The sequence below is a fragment of the Miscanthus floridulus genome, chromosome 10, assembly GCF_019320115.1.
Source record: "Miscanthus floridulus cultivar M001 chromosome 10, ASM1932011v1, whole genome shotgun sequence".
NCBI lineage: Eukaryota > Viridiplantae > Streptophyta > Magnoliopsida > Poales > Poaceae > Miscanthus > Miscanthus floridulus.
Genome location: NC_089589.1, coordinates 23,993,497 through 24,013,270, shown reverse-complemented (window position 1 = coordinate 24,013,270; position 19,774 = coordinate 23,993,497).

Genomic DNA, 19,774 nt, shown 5'->3' with positions numbered 1-19,774 from the left:
GGACTAAAGGTCCCTGCCCAACGGCTACTGTGGTAGGCTTTTGCTGCAGGGGACCTTTAGTCCCGGTTGGAGCTATCAACCGGGACTAAAGGTTAACTTTTACTCCCGGTTGATCCCTCCAATCAGGAGTAAAAGTCTACTCCCGGCTGGAAGCTTCGTCCGGGACTAGAAAAGGACCTTTAGTCCCGGTTGTTGTCTCCAACCGGGACTAAAGGTCCCCTCCTATATACCCCTTCTTCCTCCCCGAGCCCGAGCCACTTCGAGCTCAGTGTTCTTGCTTCATCGCCGGCCTCTCTTCTTCCTCATCGCCGGTAATCACAAGATTTCTTTGATTCCTCCATCGATTCTTCGGTTCTAAAGGTTACCAACTTTATACTCTCATGTTTCATCAGTAGCATATCTCATTTTGTGGACTAGATATATGTGTTTTTTATGGTGGATTTTTTTATTTGTAAGCCATTTAAGCTCAAAATCACTTTAAAGTTTGCATATTTGGACGAAGGAAGGTTAAAGTAGTTATTCAAAACTAGTATTCAACTTTCATTTCTAGCATGCATAGCACACTTCATGGTTTAGAGATAGAGAATTTTAGAGTTTTTTAATTTTATTTGTTTATAAAATGAGAAATTTATATTATATTAAAAATGAGTATAGAGAGTAGATGGCAACTGCTTCCGGGTCCTCAGCCTCTCATCGGGTTCTAAAGCGACTGAGGCCGGACCTCCCTCTCATTGCATGCGACAAGTGTGAGGAGAAGATTGTGATGGAGTACCGGGTGAGGAAGGAGTGTCCCAACAAGGGCCGTGTCTTCTACAAGTGTCTGGATCGCAATGTGAGTTATTTTGTCGCATTTGATGATTATGGTTAATTTATACTTATTTTCATGATGATTGTGATTAAAGTTCTAATTTTTTGTTTTAATTTCAGTGGGATGGCACTGGATGTTCAGGCTGGTACTGGTTATGCATGAAGCGTAAGTTTATTATGATGCCAGTGCTCATCCAAGGCCCAAGGCAACCTAGCAACGACATCGATGTGTACCTAAGGCCACTAGTTGAAGAACTTCTACTTTTGTGGAACAGACCAGGTGTACGTGTGTGGGATAAACACAAACAGGAGCACTTTGACCTGCGAGCATTGTTGTTCGTAACAATTAATTATTGGCCTGCTCTAAGTAATCTTTCAGGACAATCAAACAAGGGATATAATGCATGCACGCACTGTTTCGATGACATTAAAGGTATATTCTTGAAAAAATGTCGAAAGGTCATGTACCTTGGCCATCGTCGATTTCTTCCTACGAATCACCCCCTAAGAAAGAAAGGCAAACATTTTAAAGGTAAGGCAGACCACCAGACTAAGCTGGGCAACCGAACTGGTGAGGATGTACTTAATATGGTCAAGGATGTGAAAGTAGTATTTGGAAAGGCACATGGCAGCGAACCTGTTCCGAACAATGCCGACGGTCACGCACCCATATGGAAGAAGAAGTCCATATTTTGGGAGCTACCCTATTGGCAAGTCCTAGAGGTCCATAGCACGATCGACGTGATGCACCTGACGAAGAATCTTTGCGTGAACCTGCTAGGCTTCATGGGTGTGTATGGGAAGCCTAAGAACACACTTCAAGCATGACAGGACCTGTGGTGTTTGAAAGAATGAGACAACCTACATCTAGAGGAGACAGATGGTGGACGCCATTACTTAAGTCCTGCTAGCTACACTCTTAGCAAAGAAGAGAAGGAAACTATGTTTGAATGCCTAGCAAGCATCAAGGTACCAACTGGATTCTCCTCGAATATAAAGGGTATAATAAATGTGCCAGAGAAGAAATTCCTAAACTTAAAGTCCCATGACTGCCATGTGCTCATGACGTAATTGCTTCCAGTTGCATCAAGAGGAATTCTACCACCAAATGTACGTCTAGCCACCGTGAAGCTATGTGCATTCCTCAATGCAATTTCTCAGAAGGCAATCGATCCAATGGATCTAGCTAAACTACAGAATGATGTGGTTTAATGTCTTGTTAGCTTTGAGTTGGTGTTCCCTCCTTCCTTCTTTAATAGCATGACACACCTCCTAGTTCACCTGGTCAAGGAGATTAGCATTCTCGGTCCTGTGTTCCTGCACAACATGTTCCCCTTTGAGAGGTTCATGGGAGTCCTAAAGAAATATGTTCACAACCGTGCTCGGCCAGAAGGAAGCATCGCCAAGGGCTATGGAACAGAGGAGGTCATTGAGTTTCGTGTTAACTTTATTTTCGACTTTGACCCGATTGGTGTTCCTGAATCGCAACACGAGGGGAGACTAAGTGGAAAGGGGACACTAGGGAAGAAACCATATATTGATACACAGGACAATTATTTTAATAAAGCACACTACACAGTTCTGCAAAACTCCTCCTTGGTGGATCCGTATATCGAGACACATAAAGAGTTGCTCCGATCCGAGTTTTCAGGGAAGTCTAAAGCTTGGATTACACGTCAGCACATGGAAACTTTTAGCGACTGGTTGCGAAAAGAATGTCAGCGTGATGAGAGTATTGATGAGCAACTGTATTTGTTGGCTACGCAGCCATCGTGGCATATCCTCACATACAAAGGGTACAAGATAAATGGGAATACATTTTACACAGTAGCCCAAGATAAAAGGAGCACCAACCAAAACAGTGGTGTCCGCATAGATGCCACCGACCCTAATGGAAATAAGCAAACATATTATGGCCGCATAGAGGAGATATGGGAACTAAAATATGCACCTACTTTTAAGGTACCTTTGTTCAAGTGCCAATGGGTAAAGGCGACTAGAGGCGGGGTAGCAGTCGACAACCAGTATGGAATGACAACCGTGGACCTCAACAATATTGGGTACAAAGACGAACCATTCGTCCTTGCCAAGGATGTGAATCAGGTGTTCTATGTCAAGGACATGTCTACAAAACCGAAGAGAGGGAAAAACAACAACGACCCAATCAATGAGCCAAAGCGCCATATAGTTCTTTTAGGGAAAAGAAACATCATCGGAATTGAAGACAAGTCAGACATATCAGAAGATTATGAAAAGGATGACCAAATTCCACCCTTCACAGTGAACAAAGACCCAATCATCTAGCTAAATGATGAGGACACTCCATGGTTACGACGCGATCATAACCAAGGGATATACGTTAAGAAGAAGTCATTACTGTGCCCGCTTGATATATATAGTGATGTTTAATAGTGTGTATTAGAGGTATTATGTAATAATTGTGAATTCAGAGATGTTTATTAGGTGTTTTCTTTTTTCTATGTTCAGATTAAATTTGTGTTTGATGGTGGGATTTCCATGTCGCTTTTGGACAATGAGTGATGAAAAAATGAAAAGATTTACGTTGAAATGATGTGAAAACAAATTTCCAATCGAAAACAAAAGTTTTAATGATTTAAATTAAACACTACATTTTTGCATTAATGAAATAGTAATTATTAATGACATTATGTTTCAATATTTATAAAAAAAAACAAAAAACTTTAGGTCACACAATTTTCCTATGTGCAACAAAGCAAAAGTAAATCCATATTCTTTTAAAACAATTTTATGCCTTGTATTTAATTTACTGTGCAATTAACAAAACTTTAACATTTTATAGAAAGAAATATATAAAAAAACAAATGGAGCTTAAAACGGGCGAGAAGTGAAACTGCAGCCCAACTTTAGTCCCGGGTAGATCTACCACCCGAGACTAAAGGTGGGCTGTATTTTTTGCGGCCTGCCAAAATACACCTTTAGTCCCGGCTCGTATTACCAGCCGGAACTAAAGGTAGCAGGTATTACCAGCCAGGACTAAAGGTCTTTTCATCCCCGGCGTTTATAGGAGCCAGGACTAAAGGTCCCTCCCCTATATAAGGCAGCCGTTTCTTCTTCCTCCTCACTCTTCGTCTTCGTCGCCCATCGCCACTACCTCTGCCGCCGCCCTCGTCACCGTCGCCCGTGGCCACCTCATCGTCCTTGACCTCACCGCCGCTGGACCCGGCGCCGATCTTCTCCTTCCCGACCTCCGACGTGCTCTTCGACTGCGCGTGGTCCGAGTCCCACGACTCCCTCAGCGCCGCCGCCTCCGGGGACGGCTCCGTGCGCCTCTTCGACGCTGCGCGGCTCCCGCCACCGCAGAACCCCGTGCGCCTCCTCCGCGAGCACGTGCGGGAGGTGCATGGCCTCGACTGGAACCCCAACACCGGCCGCCCCAACGCCGGCCGTCCCGCGCGCCACCAACGCCGCCGGCCCCAACGTACTGTGTATTGATCTATATAAATTTGTTATATATATATATTAGAGAGTTATAAATTTGTATTGTTATATATATAAATTTATTATATATATATTATAGAGTTATAAATTTGTATTTTTATATATATAAATTTGTTATACATCTATATTAGAGAGTTATAAATTTATATTGTTATATAGCTAAATTTGTTATACAAATATATTAGAGTTATAAATTTATATTGTTATATATATAAATTTGTTATACATACATATTAGAGAGTTATAAATTTGTATTGTTATATATATATATATTTGTTATACATATTAGAGAGTTTTAAATTTATATTGTTATATATATCACTTGCCAATAAATATTTCTAGAAAATAAGAAATCAAAGTTATGTTTTGGAGACTTGAATTTCGAGTGTAGTTATTTAATTAATTTTAAGCACATGACTCGATCTATTTTATAGATATATAGTTTTTATTTTTTTATAGATATATCTAGTGGTGTAAAAGCCAGATGGCTGCCCCGAGAGACAACATGGATGAAGAAATGATGGATATTATCAGCACCGACACTCAATTTGTCGATGGTGACCAGCAGGATGTAGATGACGGGAGTCAATACCTGGCTCTTGAAAATAAGCAAGAAAATATTGTGCAAGGAAATACTGGCGATGTATATATATTTATATATATATTTGAATATTATATATATATATATATATATTTGAATATCTATCATCTATTATGTGTACACATGATATTTATTTATTCTTTTTTTATACGTAGCCCTCTGGATCGACGACCACAACGGCGAAAAGCAAAAATATTCAAGGCCCGAAAAAGCTATTGGAGGGGCGCTACATAATATCAAAATTCAATATCGAGACAGGCGAACCACTTGGTCCACATGCAAGGAAATTCATGCAACACTATGGGTACCTTGTAAGGGACAGACTTCCGATCAGTGCTCGTGAATGGAAGCAAAAGATCAACGAGCCTCATGTTAGTTTTGTCTCCGATCTTGATAAGAATTTAATTTGGGATGATATCCTTCAATATTTCACATTGCAAGTGGATGATTATGATGATATCAATGATGATGAATTGAAGGAGCTAGTTCGAAAGTGGGCTATGAAGAAGATGGCCACATAATTCTAGACTTGGAAGAAATCTCTATACACGAAATACGTCAAGAAGAACCTAACGCCCAATTTCAATACTAGGGGTCCGCTCGCGAAGTTGAGGCCCTACTGGAATGATTTTGTACAGTACAAGACATCGGAAGAGGGTGAGGAACAGGTGAGAAGGAACCAAGAGAATGCCCGACAGAAGGTATACCACCATGGCATGGGATCAGGTGGCTATGCGACTGCCATTCCCAAGTGGGAAAAAATAGAAGCGGACATTCTTGCCAAGGGTATCACACCAGAATCACTCAATTGGTCCAAACGCCGAAGAATTGGTTTTTCGCTCATGGGGGGAAGACTGGACCTAGAGACCGGGAAGCTGCTTAATGGCCCAAAACTCGAAAGAGCAACACAAAGATTTTCTTATGCTCTACAAGCTAAAGCTATTGCTGTGTTCAGGCCCAATAGAGAGAAGGATGAACTGACGTATGCCATCGGGACTGCTGAACACAGTGGCCGAACGAGAGGTTTAGGATGAAACATTTCTTGGGAGCATGGTTTCCCTAACGATAGAGATACCTACAGAAGCCGACAGAGAAGGAAGGATGAGGAAGTAGCGCAGATCAGCAGGTTGGAGGAATATGTTCGTGAGTCATAGGAGGCGTTGCTTCAAGCACAGGAGCGCGAAAAAGACATGCAAGCTAGAATGTAGGACGAAATCATAAAGCAAGTTCAAATAGCAATGAGTGCCCAAATGTAGGCATCAGATCCAGGAATCAACATTAATATTAGTCCCCCTGATCAGTTGAAAAGCAACTGCGCTTCCACGGAGTTGCCAAATCAAGATGACGCAATGCTACGTTTCCCCGTGGATGACATCACTGTACCGTTTACATCATGTGAGCTACATATTCCAAAAGGGAATGCCACAATCATGGTGGCTCTCGGTGTTTTTTCTCCTCCAGATCCTACCAAGACACCAAGAATCCATGGGACAATAATACCACCTGGATATGTTAGCGTCTTAGTGGATAGAGTTAACAAAGGTTTTAGTGATCTGGCTCTTGACATTCCAAGAAGTGATGGAGAGAAGACTCTAGGAGAAGTAGAGAAGACATTCATACTATGGCGCAAGCGCTACATCATTATTCCCAGGGTCTCTAGTCCACCGCCGCTTCCTCAACTGCCAGACAATAGGTGCGGACAAAAGTGAACGAAACAATTTTTTCACTAATTTTCTATTGACATGCATGATTAATAATAACAATTTCTTATACATAATTATTCTTTTTTGTACTCACACAGCAGGGCCTCCTCCAACCTAAGTCTAATTATTCAATCTCCAAATCATCATAGTGCTTCGGGCAATGATTATGCAACGTCGCCACCGCCGCCACCTCCAAGGAGGTCTCCAACGCCTCCAAGGAGGTCTCCAACGGCTGCCCTGCCTCCCTTGATGACCAAGAAGCAGCCAGCTCCTAAGAGATCTGCCCCGCAAACAAAGCTGTTGTCCCATCAGCCGGTAAAGAAGAAAGCCTCCTCTAATCCAGTTATTCCCCAAAAACTGTCTTACGAGAAAAGTGAAAAGGAATTAAATGCTGCAGTACAAAAAGATGTGAATAGTTTCTTTGAAAAAGTAAGAAAGCAACGAGAAGCGAGGGAGAACCCGGAGAAACCGTACTTCTACCTACCTCCAGATCTTCTAAGAAAGAAGGTGGACCAGAAAAAGCGGGAATCTCAAAAGACCCTGCCAAAATCGGACTATGACCGCTCTCTCACCAAGTCATTTGAGGCGGCGTAGAAAAAGACTAGAGCAGGGAAAGGTGTTGCACAACTCGGACAACAATCGCAACAATCAGTCCCCCCTCTTGTCATTCGTAATGAATATGGTTCAAACTTAGACTTACTGGACGTCGATTTTGAGGACCTGGTTCGGTTTTACAAGGATGCTAGTTTGGACCTTGCCCAAGTGCTCACTAAAGGACCATCTGCTCCGAAAGTGGATCCTTGGAAGAAATTTGAACATGGAAAGAGTCTATATAACCCTAAGGCCTTAGGTGAACTGGGTACACAAATGTACCTGCTAAACAAGTGGTACATGGTGGCGTGTGAACGGGGAGAGACCTTTGTTTCTGTCAGAGTTAGAAACCAACTTTACTTCCGTGGCGATGACGTTATATATATCGAGTTTTTAGAATTACACCAACTATGCCACCTGGACTCTCTCGATAAAAGTCTCATTAGCTGCTATTGTCTGTAACTGTGATTATTTTCTACTATTAATGTATATATATATAAAGCTACATGTATATATATAAATTATATATCCTCACACTATATTTTTATATATGTAGATATGAGATGACAGAACTCAAAAAGAGAAAAGATAATGATGTTGGTTTCGTTGATCCAAATGTCTTATTCAAACACCCTAATCCCCCGCTTGAATGGAAAGCTAAACTCGAGAAAAATCTCATAAGGTTCTTAGTGAACCAACAAAACAAGGACATACTCTTCCCCTATAACTTCAAGTGAGTGTTAAATAATTAATGTCGATCATATGGACATTTGTTCAATTATTTGCTTACTAGCTAAGCTATCTCCCATATATATATATATATATATATATATATATGTTGACTCTAGTTAATGTCGATCATATTTGTGTATAAAAACATATGCAACAATCACTGGATATTGATGGTCATCGATATGGCCAATAGTCGGTTGAGCATCTTAGACTCGTTAAGAAAAGAGCAAACAGAGTACCAAGACATGATAGATATTATCCAAGGGTAATTTGGTCTCTCTAGCAACTATATATACCCCGATCTATTAACTGCAACAATTATTAAAGACCAAATTAATTTTTTATTTTATTGGGCACAGTGTTTGGAAAAGTTTCATTGAGGAACACCACATGAAACATTGTAAAGCGCCACTGGATGTAATCGCACACAAAGTAAGTACTAGCTACATTTATATATATATAATTCAATTAACACCATGCATGCTTTCAATTCACCGGATCTTTTTTCTCGTAAAAGCGGGTTCTGAGGCAAGAACAGGGGACCAACTACTGCGGATACTATGTTTGCGAGTTCATCATGGCATACTCAAAAAGAACTCCTGAAGAGATCCTCAAAGTACGTTATATAAATATATTCATATATTCACAATTTCTTTTATTGCTCATATATACGAGTAATCACGTGACCAATATATATATATATATATATATATATATATATATATATATATATATATTAATACTTTTCCTTTAACTTTTATTGAAGACTCTATGGTTGAAGGAAAAAGTCATACGACGTGACCAACTTAAAGCAATTCATGAGACTATAGCAGGATTTCTTAATGACCAGGTCTTAAACCCCGCCGGCGAGTTCTACAATGATATGAACGAAACATGGAAGCCAAACTAGATGGAGTGAATTTGTTATCCCAAGGATATGATAGAATATAACATGCAAGCTTTATTTGTAATATATATATATATACATATTATATGTACATAAAATAACGTACAATATATGTATATGCATGTAATATATACGTTAGTTTCATACTTTAGTTTGTACAAGATGTTCGAACATTATAAGCATGTAGAATACGTATATTATTAGCAGCGTAGAATGCGTATTCGAAAACCTATTCGAAAACCAAAACAAATCATCAATTGAAAATAGAAAAAAAAGAAAAAAAAAAGAAAACCAATACCAAACGGGACTAAAGGGCCGGCCCACGTGGCTAGGCCGGGAGGCCTCTTTAGCCCTGATTGGTATTACCAACAGGGACTAAAGGTCCACCTTTAGTCCCGGGCGAGAAACCGGGGCTAAAGGAGGGGTCCTTTAGTCCCGGATTCGTGCTCTCGGTTGGGAAACCGGGAGTACAGCTTGTTTCTATACTAGTGATTGTGGAGTGTACTTTGCACATATTCGGTACTCAAATTGAAAGATCAAGATCAAACTCAAGATGAAGTTGAAGTTTAAGTTCTAGTGACTATTGGAAATCATTTGGTAGAAAGAAAAAGACTTAAACAAGTAGAAAGAAAAGGACTTAAAGAAGGAATCAAGGCTACTCATCAAGATTAATTCCATCACTTGAATCAATCAATCAAGCTATTTCAAGTAAGTATCAAGAATGGTTCTTTGGAGAGAGGTCACTTCTCCCTAGTGTAGGGTCTTGCCGCCTATGTGTAGGTAAACCAAGTGTGGTACTTGGAAGGCTAACATGGAAGTGGTGATCCGAGAAATATTTGAGATGTTTAGTTGAAGCAATCAAAATGGTTGATCAAGAAAAGCATGCAACACCCAAAAGAGAGCTAGTCATGATATTTCAAGTGGTATTCCAAATAGTGCTCTCATGCAAGCATTGATTAAAAGATGAAGCAAGCCAACCACAACAAGAAAGTGCACTTGATCATAAGTGGTATTCATTTCATATGGGTGAAGAGCGAAATTCAAAATGGTGTCTATTGGTGTTCACCAAGCTTATAATTGGACTTCACATTGCTATTGAAGTAATGAATTGGAATTTATGTGACTATCCTCTACTCCAACATACCAAAGGTATCATTGTAATGTGCATGATCATTTCATCCCTTACTAATATGTGATTAGTGCATATAGTACATGATTCATAGGATCATGCATAACAAATGAAATATTTAAATTCATAGCCTACCACTATTGCTTGAATGATTACTTGATCTAGTGGTTAGTATATGAATTTGTTCATGAGCTTGTGAACCCAAGTACTTGACTCAATTTGGATTGCTAACAAGTGACAAGTACAACATTGGCAAGATAACCCTTGCAAGAGGTGTGAAGAAGCTTGTCATTGGTTCAAACCGGACTTGGAAGCTTAGGCAAATTAATTTAGTTCAAGTCAATCATAGAAGCTCATGATAGTGATAAGAGTACAAGCACAAGACAACAATGCAAATGGATATCTAGTTTGTTTGTTTCAAATGGTATCTAGACTCAAGCATTTTATCAAGAATCTACAAGTGATGTCTAGATCAACTCACAAGAGATATCCTATAAGTGGTACTCATGAAGAAATGTGTTCAAGAAATGATTTTTATTGACAAATCCAACAAGTGGTTCCATACTAGAGAATTGTTTCAAGTGGTATCACATCTACACGTGGTATCAATCATGCAAGACGATGGTTCCACAAGTGATCCTCAACTTTAAGTGATCATCAAATGAAGTATGCATCCCTCATCTACAAAAACTCAAGTGTATCAAATGGATGACCCATGCTATCACATAGGGGGAGGTGTCACACAAATTGATATCAAGATCAAAGATCCTATGTGTGGTATCTCAAGAAGCCCTACACAAGATACAAGTGGTACAAGTTACAAGTGGTATCTACAAGTGGTGTCATTCCAACAATCAAGTGATGTCCATCAAAAATGCATCACAACCATCTACCCCAAATGCATACCTTTGCATCAATGAGAAGCACACCTTTTATAGAAATTGATGACAAAGGGGGAGAGATTGTACAAAGATATGAAAGCTTTAAGATTGAGATTGTACAGATAAGATATGAAAGCTTTGGGAGAGATTGAAACAAAGAAGTAGAGGTTGGACATGGACATGGACAAAGAGGGAGAAACATTAAAGAAAAGAGATGGATCAAAATTCTTGGACAAGAGAAGCACACAAGTAGGGGGAGCAAGTTCATGAACTTTGATTGATTGCATTTGATATGTGCATATTCATGTGCTTACTTGCATTGCATAAGTTTTTAAATTCAATATCCATGCTTGTGTGGTGCATGCTAGTTGTAGAATTTGTTTAATGAAATGAAAACTAGCATGCATAGGATGATAGCTAGACACTTGGTATGTTCTTCAGGTAATGCTAGTACCTTGTGTAACAACCCAAAAATCTCAACTACAAATTTTTTTCTTTCTTCAAAACCCCATGTGATGATGTGTGACATTTGTAGGAGCTAACCCCAAGTGTTGCATTAGACGTAATCCAATTAAACAAACTCATAAGCATAGCATGTCACTTGTTGTATATGTGTGTTTAAAATTCCTAACACATACATTCTTGCATGCATTTTAATTCTAAACAAGTGAATTGCCTTTTATTGATCTTTTGTTGTGCAAATAAAAGTGACCACTTATAATTAATTTATTATGCAATAAATTAATCACCTAAGCACCACCTAAGTATGTGGGTCCCACCAACCAGCCCTAAGCTCCACCCTTAATCAAGGTGCACACTTGTACAATGAAACTAATTAAATCAAACCCTAACCAAATTGGCAACAAATAAAAGAGAAAGGAAAGAAGAGGGAAAAGCAGCAGCCCAGGCTAGCTCGGCCTTGCGAAGCCAGCCCGGCCGAGCCCGCCTGCCCTCCCGCTCCCGCACGCGGCCCACGAAGCTGGCCCAGCTTTGCCTCGCCACCCGCGCGCACGCAGACACCGACCGCCGGGTCCCACCTGCCAGCCCATACCGCTTCACCGCATCGCGACGCGCCTGAGCCACACCCGCTGCCAACCGGACCCCATGCGTCAGCCACCCCAGCAACAGGGTCTTCTTCCTCCCCACGCCAGCCTCTCCTCCCGACCGAGCCCCGACCGAAGCAGCAGGCGCGGGCCCGGGGTCACGCACATCGCATGACCCTGTTCCCCACCTTAGCGTCGTGCCCACGCAACCGCCCCCGCACGCGAGAGCCGTCCGATGCGCTCGGCGCATCACCAGCCGTTCCGCCATCCGCCATGGATGAACATGGAGCTCGGCCTATAAAAGGAGGACCCCGAGCCCTAGCCCTCCATTCACCTCGCTGCCGCCTGTTTCGCCAAAAGGAAACAAACTCCCGACTAGGGAGGCGTCCTAAATGCGTAGATGAATAAATAAATGCGCGGGTGTGCCAGTATACACAAGTATACAAAAGTGAACAACAAACATACGAACAAATAGGGAACTCTTCATTATATTAATCCTTTCATGGAATTACAGAGTACAAGTCCCCTTGGGATTTTACATCATATTGTGCCTGATCGATACATCTAACCAAATCAGTGATTGTGTTGTTACTAATTCCCGGGGTCTCGTAAGACAAACCGGTTAATTACATCTATAGATAAACTTCTATGGAAGACCTCCGATTAAGCTGCGATGATGGTCGTGCTTCCTGGGTCTTGATTGTTGTAGTCTCCAAGTATACATGAAGAATGACACAATATTAAATGACAATAAATTGCCACAGCCTCGTCGGTCTGTGGCGTATGCTATCCAGCCTCATCGGTCACGGACTTTGGAGTAAAGTCTGTAAAAGAAATGCTCGGCCTCGTCGGTCGTGAAGTAAACTGGTAACTCATTTTTCCTAGCCTCGTCGGTCTAGAAATTTAATCACGACTTCACCACAAACGCCACATGTCTGCCGAGCTTTGATTTGGCCGTGCATAGAGATGGAGACGACTGCAGCTCAGTCACTAAGCTATACTTCTTAATCACACTGACAAGTTTAGTCAGGAACCACTAGTATGAATGTGCATAAACACCAATTTGCTGCACCATATTCTGAAAGCTGATCGACTAATTGATTTATATATATATAGGCCACAACAGGGAGCACATCACAAACACAGCCCATGACGTTTACAAAATTAGTGCATTGTCAGAACTACTCTTGAATCACAGGGCCAAATTCACAACAGGCCGCTAATAATCTGTCATGTCTGAATATAACATGCTGAATTACGCTATATATGCTATCTCTTTCTATTAAACTCATGATGACTTTACATTTCAAAGCCCATGCTAACTACCTCACTACTGCGTATACTACATCTTGCTTGCTTATTACACAGTACACAAACTTCTGAAATTTGAGGCACACATCTACTGAAAGTATTCACTGCAGCAGGGCCATCCTTATTCTTCAGAGAATGATCTCTGAATAAACTTCTCGGTTCTACAAATCTTCTACTGCAACATCACTGCACCTTTGCCGAACAGCTGAGAGTATACTTTGCACAGGTACTGCAATGATCAAAACTCTGGCTTTGTTGTTCAGAGCCATACACTACTAACAGGTCACTCACTGCAACTTATCTTGCTCTGCATTCTTCAGGAGTTTCAATGCATTGTCACTGATTTGTTTTAGACAAAGGATAAGTAGAACTCTTGGCCGACTATAGCACACCTCTCATGAATATTGTACATGCTGACCACCAATGAATATCACTACTATTGGTGATGATTTGCAATATGCAAATCCTGCAATCTGCACACTCTTCTTTCTTCCCTTCTTTTACTGAAGCCAATTATTTTCCTGATATCAATCAGTGAAAGTACATGCTCTCTTATTAACTGAACATGGCCTCTACATTTACCAACGACGGGTAATCATCTATCTCATGCGCCTGAGATCCTCCTTCTCAGACAACTGCAAGCCTACAATTTTCTACCTGCTCTCTATCATCTTCCCACACACCTCTGTATCTATGGATCTGACTCCTGCTATATCAAACTATAGTCACAACTCTGCTGTGCACCCTCCTAGAGTGTAGGATTCTACATGCTTGTTGCATATACTGTAATCTATCATTTCTTCTCAACTAAATCTCCTTGGCTCTCAAACTGCAACCCCAAATCTCTCTTTCACACTACTCTACCACTTCCACTGCTCCTGAAATCTTCTTCAGGATACTATTCTGTAAAGGTCTTCAATGATCAAGCCTCTGAATATTGATCTTGTGACAATCACGATTTGCATACTACGCCGATCTGCAATTCTATCACCCCTTCACCCACACATCTGCACCTATCACAACCAGCCCCTCTTTTACAACTGCAAGAACTACGCCATGGCAGGACCTTCAATTGCCCCTGACCCCCAATTTCTCTACTCATCCCCATATCAGGTATCCAGCAAGACACCTAACAAAATAAAAGAACCCACAAATGGGGAGTCTCACCCTTCGATGCAGCCATGAGGCTGGTCTTCGGCAGCGCGCGATGTCGACCTTCCTTGATGCGGAACCGTCACCGGCGGCGGCGGCGGCGTGGTGCTGTGGTGGGTGCGGTTGACGAGATGGGAATGCGTGTATGTGAGCAGCAGCCTAGCGGCGGTGGTCTTCCGATCGATCCCCCTTCGCGCTAGGAGAGAACTGCCCTGCTTATATAGACGAGCGGACAGGGGTCTCCTCGGAACGACGGTCCGAGGAATCCAAGGCCAGCGCCACTGCTCCACCTCAGGTCGTGGGGAGAGTTTCTCGCGTCGTGGCTCCGAAGATTAGGGATGACCGAGCAAGCTGACCCGCTTTCATATCTTCCAGGCTTATCTTTTTGAGATTCTTCTATACGTGCAACGGATTGGAGATGGCGTTCACGTATGCTTGTGTACAGTAATGTACGTGCCCATGGAGGCAGCCAAGCCGCTATAGGCGAATATACTTGCCCAACAAATAAACCGAATTATGTTTATACTGTCGCCGGCCGCGTATTCCGTATACATAATAAAGGGCTGAATTGTATATGGGCTGAGTTGTAAATGGGCCATGACCATCTTAGCTCGTATATGTATATTAATCAGCCACGTATAATAATATTATCTTATCCAATTGTATCCGAATATTTGGCCCTTTTTATATGCAAGCCTGCTCAACCAAGGATCAATTTTCCTTTGTTCTCATGTACGTGCTCACAAGCTCGAAATATACATGACATTTATACGGAGCCCAATGCTACATTGACATTTGGCTATAATTATCAAAACACTCATATCCTCGTCCCACTTAGCTTAGCTGTGAACAGATCAATCACTTAATATGCAAATATATCAGTCAAGGCAAATCTTATAAACGGGCATAAATATTGATGCCACGTAAAATGTTACAAAATCTCGTATTACAAATGCCCCCTCACCAAGTTAAGTGCGCGTGTGGAGCAGTGCGAACTTTGCTCGGTGACTCGTGTATAACAGTGTTGATGTTATAACGTTACTGCTGTTTCTTTAAAAAAAATAAAAAAAAATAAACCGTCAGTTGAATAATTGGATGACCGTGACTTACGTACCCAACTTCAACAGAAAGTCCCGAAAGCTAGCTATGCCAATCTTTTTACCGTTTGTTTCAATCTTAGCTGACTCCCTCCTCTCCTTGCTTTAAATATAAAAAGCAATCGGCATCCCGGCTCCTGTTTCATCACTTCGGCCAGGTCGGGGCTTACTGCGAGTTCGTGACGGCGAAGCTGTGCCCACAGGTACGAACCTCTCCTGGTGCTGTGTCTGCTTAGCGCGATCCTTCAAGTAGCGTTTTCAGTGCAGATGTTGTTTCAATCTGGTGCTGTAGATCTAATCTGTTACTACCGTCAGTTGAATACTTGGATGACCGTGACTTACGTACCCAACTTCAACAGGAAGTCCCGAAAGCTAGCTATGCCAATCTTTTTACCGTTTGTTTCAATCTTAGCTGACTCCCTCTTCTCCTTGCTTTAAATATAAAAAGCAATCGGCATCCCGGCTCTTGTTTCATCACTTCGGCCAGGTCGGGGCTTACTGCGAGTTCGTGACGGCGAAGCTGTGCCCACAGGTACGAACCTCTCCTGGTGCTGTGTCTGCTTAGCGCGATCCTTCAAGTAGCGTTTTCAGTGCAGATGTTGTTTCAATCTGGTGCTGTAGATCTAATCTGTTACTACCGTCAGTTGAATATTTGGATGACCGTGACTTACGTACCCAACTTCAACAGAAAGTCCCGAAAGCTAGCTATGCCAATCTTTTTACCGTTTGTTTCGATCTTAGCTGACTCCCTCCTCTCCTTGCTTTAAATATAAAAAGCAATCGGCATCCCGGCTCCTGTTTCATCACTTCGGCCAGGTCGGGGCTTACTGCGAGTTCGTGACGGCGAAGCTGTGCCCACAGGTACGAACCTCTCCTGGTGCTGTGTCTGCTTAGCGCGATCCTTCAAGTAGCGTTTTCAGTGCAGATGTTGTTTCAATCTGGTGCTGTAGATCTAATCTGTTACTACGGTTGAAAATATGGAGTCCACCACTAATCCACTGATTTTAGCCATTGGAGAGGGCTGCCAGAGCATGCCCCGTGCCTGTTTGTGTTACTGCCCATTTGCACAAACAATCTGATGATTTATACTGTTTTTTTTTTATTCATTACCAATCCAATTGTTCTGCGAATGTGACTGCACTTCCATTCCTTTTCTCTGTTCAGAAGTATGTGGGATGATGAAACTCAATTATTTAGTATATGCATACTTTCTGTATGTATGGCATTGTCTCTGTTGAATCACTATTTTCCTAAAATTTTAGGTAATTGTTCATGGGCCGCTTTAATAGGGATTTCAATCGTAGGCATCCGGCCGCACCTCCACGTCAAAGGGGTTTTCAGTGGGACGAACCCCAGCCTTGGCGGGACTGGAATGCGCAAGAGCAATACTGGAGGAATTCTCTGCCTAACGGAGAACAACCATACTGGAGAGTACCACCTCCTAGCCAAGAGGAACATCATTGGAGGAGAAATTCTTCGCAGGCCCACTACGAAGATCGTGGTAGGCCTGTCTATAGAGACCGCCGTCCGCGTCTGAATCAAGGGGAGCCTGCTGTGTTCAATCGTACTCCTCGGCTCCTCGTGAATATCATCAATCTCAACCACCTGATTGTATTGATCAACAGTCACATCGGGCAAACCTTCACGATTCTGCGACTATGAGCAGTAAGAAAGAACATATACTGCTTGTGCTGCCAAATTATCAGGGCAAGATGATGTCAAGGAGATCTCACAGGTCTTGCTCAGATACTATCTTTTATTTGCGGAGGACATTACTATGCATTAATTATCCATACATCTGACGCTCTCTCTGCTTTTTTTTAGGAGGCGATCAACCTGAGTGATGATTCAAATGATGTGCCTTCTAACAAACTAAAGAGAAAGCGGCCCAAGTCAAATGACCAAGACGGGTCCACAAGCACAATCTCAGGAAGAGGCACTGGAGATTTGCTGCTTATTGGAAAGCCATATCGAAGCCACCCTTGTGTTTGTCTACCTTTGTGAGGCATCCTCCTTTCATCGTAGACTGTGGGAAAGCATCTCAGATTCCAATTGATCTTACTGGTGCTCACAGGATTTTCGTAGCCACCGATGAACAGGAGCAATGTTTGCTTTCTCTGGACTTTATCGGGCGACAGAGTCATATTCATTTTGGCAAGCAAGGTTCAGTTTATTTGAATGATAGTAGAGAAACCCCTAGTGAAGGAAGGTCACTAGAAATCCATGAAATTGACATTATCATCAGCAGCATAGTTGGTGGCGTATCCCACAGGCGATGCCAATTCCAAAATAACCAAGTCTACTGCCCCCATCGTTTTGCTCGGTCTCACAATTGTGACCAAGAAGTGCCTGACTTCTTCATGGATGGGAAGCTCCAATTCTCTGATTATTTGAAGGGTACTCTAGAAGAGACCACAGAATTCTAGACTCGTCGACTTCTGGGGTATTTGCGTCCTGGAGGACATAGTTTTGAACTGATGCCAAGAACACGGCCAACTCACTGTTCTTATGAATATATGAGGGTCTGTTTGGAATGAGGGATTTTTTTCCCATTCCTGCGTTTTTCATGTGAAATTGAACTGATTCCTGTAAAATTCCTGTGAAATTCCTGCGTTCCAAACAGGCCCTGAAGTGGCGTACATCTGCTCTGTCTTTCTTGCAACAAATGGACATTTTTGCTACTACTATTGATGCTCCTGACGCTCGAAAAAACAAAGCAATGGGCTCCATTCCCAGTATATTCCCATTCTCTTCCTTGAGATGAGTTGTATATATATCTAATTACGTGCTAATTGCTTGACTTCTGCTGAACAGAGCTTTCTTATGGTCCAACTGAACATATTTTTGGGGCGACGCCCACAAAGCAGGCAACAGAAACAACAGGTATTGTAAAAAGGGACTATATATCCACCTGTTAGCCCTTTTTTTTTATAGTTATACAATTAACCCCCTTTTTTTTTTTACAAACCAGAGTCTCTTGCTATACCAGGCGAAGAAAGCTCTGAAATGGTGCCTACCAAGAAGGCAAAGAAAGCTTCAGGTAAAGGAGACGACACCTTAACCCGGCTTGTTCCTACCACACACCCTTTCCTTTGTTTTATATTGACAGAACTTTTTTTTTTTTTTTTTTGCTTTTTTTTTTGTTTTTTTGTTTTTTTGCTTCGACTAACTCCTATAATGATGCCTGCAGCTGAAGCAGCCGTAAGTGTAGCAAAGGGCGGCACCTCAATTACAACTCGTGCAACTGCCTTGAAACAATCTGCCAATCAGGTTAGCAAAAACTCGAAAGCATCTGGTAGCCAAAGTGATAAGACCACAAGCAGAAAACAGGCCAAGAATTCTAGTGGTGCTCTAATTACAAAGGTTACAACACCAGCGACCCAAACTAAGAGGAAGGGAACTCCTGCTCAGAACATTGAGAACATAAGAGACTATCCATCTGTACCATCCGCTAACCTTCACACTGTTCAAGGGTCGACTCTACAGACAGTTAACAATAAGGCTGTTACTGCAGACATCAAGAAATCGCCTGACAACAAGAATACCGACGTCGGTGACAGCAGTTGTCATGGTTCAGAAACTATCAGGGTACTCAACAGTGATCAGGGCAAGCAATCTAAAGCCAGCCCTTCAAATACAAGGGAGAATGACCCCACGAAATCTCGTAAGCTATTTCTTCCAATTCCCTGCCTTTTCCTCTCTTTTTTTTCTTTTTTTTATAGCCATTTTCATCATCTTTTTTATCTCCTTTTTTTTTTTTTTTTTTTTTTTTGCAGTCAAGGGGAGCTGGAACACAAATAAAAGGATTAACCGTCTAAACAAAATAAAAGAGGACATTCAAAGGGCTGTGCAACAGTATGTGGAGGAGGCCGGCACTGTTTTCGACTCCAGTAACCTTCCATCTGCTCCAGAGGAACTTGACCAGTTACCTGCTGCTATACTACGCTTACCTGAATCTGCTGATGGTAAGACGAAGCTTGCTTTTCAACAAATTATGGGAGGCCTGAAGGCTCTTCAAACATTAGCCAAAGCAGAAGATTTCAGCCAACAATCTTTCCTGGACGCTGTCACGAGCAATTTGGATGTGTGGGAGAGACGGAGAGTTTCTTTTCTGTGTCCTTTACTGACGAAGTGAAAGTGATGGTCACAAAGCTGCGGTCGTTGAGGGACGAGCCTAATGAAAAGCATGACCGCCAGCACCAAATTGTTTTTTTCTGAACGGAGTAAACAAATAGATCAGATGTTGGAGAAAGCTATTTCCCTCAGTGAACAGCTAGCCGGGTCACAAGCACAAGTTGACAAGAACAAGCTTGCTGGGGAGCAGAGGCAGGAAGTTCTCG